The 2140-nt window shown below is 35.9% G+C and overlaps 1 pseudogene; it reads right to left on the bottom strand.

The window, feature by feature from the left end:
* LOC115296746 overlaps positions 1-807 on the bottom strand; it is a 1305-nt pseudogene extending 498 nt beyond the window's left edge.
* Positions 808-2140: the final 1333 nt, after the last annotated feature.

Raw genomic sequence — 2140 nt, 5'->3', positions numbered from 1 at the left:
AAGATTGATTGTTGTAGTTGCCAAAATCATTATAGCTTCCATCACCTCCAGAGTTGCTTCCATCATTACCAAATCTGTTATAGCCATCCCCACTGCTACCATATCCACCGCCATCTCGACTGCCACCAAAGCCAGCACGCCCACTGAAGTCTCCTCCACGACCAAAGTTGTCATTCCCACCAAACCATCTCCATGCCCACCACCAAAGTTTCCAGAACCACTTCAACCTCTTTGGCTGGAAGAAGTACTAGCCATCTCTTGTTCAGATAGAGCCTTCCTTACTTCACAGTTGTGGCTGTTCAAGTATGGTATTTTTGAATGACAATCTTGTCTACAGAGTCATGGTTGTCAAACGTTACAAAAGCAAAGCCTCTCTTTTTGCCACTGCCTCAGTCAGTCATGATTTCAATCACTTCAATTTTCCCATACTGTTCAAAATAATCTTAGATGATGTTCTTCAGTGTCTTCTTTAATGCCACCAACAAAAATCTTTTTCACAGTTAAGTGGGCACCAGGTCTTTGAGAATCTTCTCTCAAGACAGCCCTCTTTGGTTCTACAACTCTTCCATCCACCTTATGTGGCCTTGCATTCATGGCGGCATCCACCTGCTCCACAGAGGCATAGGTGACAAACCCAAAGCCTCTGGAGCGCTTGGTGTTCGGATCTCTCATTACCACACAGTCCGTAAGCGGTCCCCATTGCTCAAAATGGCTCCTCAGACTCTCATCGGTTGTTTCAAAGCTCAAACCTCCGATGAAAAGCTTCCGCACCTGTTCAGGCTCTTTGGGAAACTCTGACTTAGACATGATGGCGGCGGGAGGGGATGCTTACTCGGCGGCGTCCACAGGCAGAAAGGGTTCAATACAATATTGAAGGTCCTAGCCAGCGCAAGAAGAGGGAAAATAGTCATAAGGATCAGAAATGAAGAAACTGTCATTGTATAAGATAAGCCCAAAGGAATATAGACAAGTTGTTAGAAATAATATGTATTAGGATATCTGTGTATAAAAATGGTACTTAAATTTATTGTATTTTCCATAGACCAGCAGTATGTCACTGAAGAGAAAATACCATTTACAGTAATCTCAGAATATTAAAGATTTGATAAATCCAAAAAATATGAAAGATCTTTATAGGTAAAATAAACCTTAAGACACATTCATTTGTTTAGATCTTTAAAAATTATAGCACGTTTATTGATAGCTTAATTCTGGGTTTTTATAAAACAAAATGATTATAAATCTTCTATGAAGTAGCAAATGCCCAAGAATATTTTCCAAAAAGTCTTTCCGTATCAGGTATAACTATTAAATATGTTATATTAAACTGAGTGGCATTGACAGAATCAACAAATTAGCAAATATAATAAAAGAGGGAAACCCCAAAACAGATTACTATCATGGTGGGAAGTCATGTCATGGGTAAAAAAAAAAAAATTTTTTTCAATAGTCACATTGTTAGAAAATTTTACCCATACTGGTTAAGATTGTATCCTCACACAACCCATATATGCACATACATACATATATCCAATAACTTTTCATGAACTGAAGAATTGACTTCTATTTTGTACTGCTTTTGGAAGTTTTATTTTTTAAATCTGGAAGTTTGTAAAAATTTAAGACACAAAGTATTAACCATGAAAGAGAGTTGATAAACTTGTTTACCATTGAATGACAGTTCTCCATTTTGATAAAGTAAAAAAGATAAGTTATAAACTGAGATTTCTGCAATACATATGAATTTAAAGAAATTAGTATTCAAACTATAGAAAGAACACCTATAAATGAATAGGCAGAAAAAAGGGCAAAGACCTAAATGGGCATTTCACAGTAGGTGAAACCTATGTAATCAATAAAATATGGAGAAATGTTTATCATTAATGATTATAAAAATGTTAATGTTTGTTTATACCCATTCAATTGGCAAAAAATTTAAGTTCTGACAATATAGTTGGAAAAGCTGTGTCCACAAGATTTCTTTAATCTTACAGGTAGAAGTATAAATTGGTACAATCACATTGGAAGATAGTATTAATTCAACAATGCAAAATTCTTTGCATATATGTGCAGGGAAGGAATTTCTGGGCTGTAAAGTATTGGGCACTACCTCTTAAAACCAAATATTCAAACTTTTCCA

The sequence above is a fragment of the Suricata suricatta genome, chromosome 7, assembly GCF_006229205.1.
Source record: "Suricata suricatta isolate VVHF042 chromosome 7, meerkat_22Aug2017_6uvM2_HiC, whole genome shotgun sequence".
Lineage (NCBI taxonomy): Eukaryota > Metazoa > Chordata > Mammalia > Carnivora > Herpestidae > Suricata > Suricata suricatta.
The sequence above is the reverse complement of the archived record's forward strand: the minus strand, read 5'-3'. Positions and strand labels throughout refer to the sequence as shown.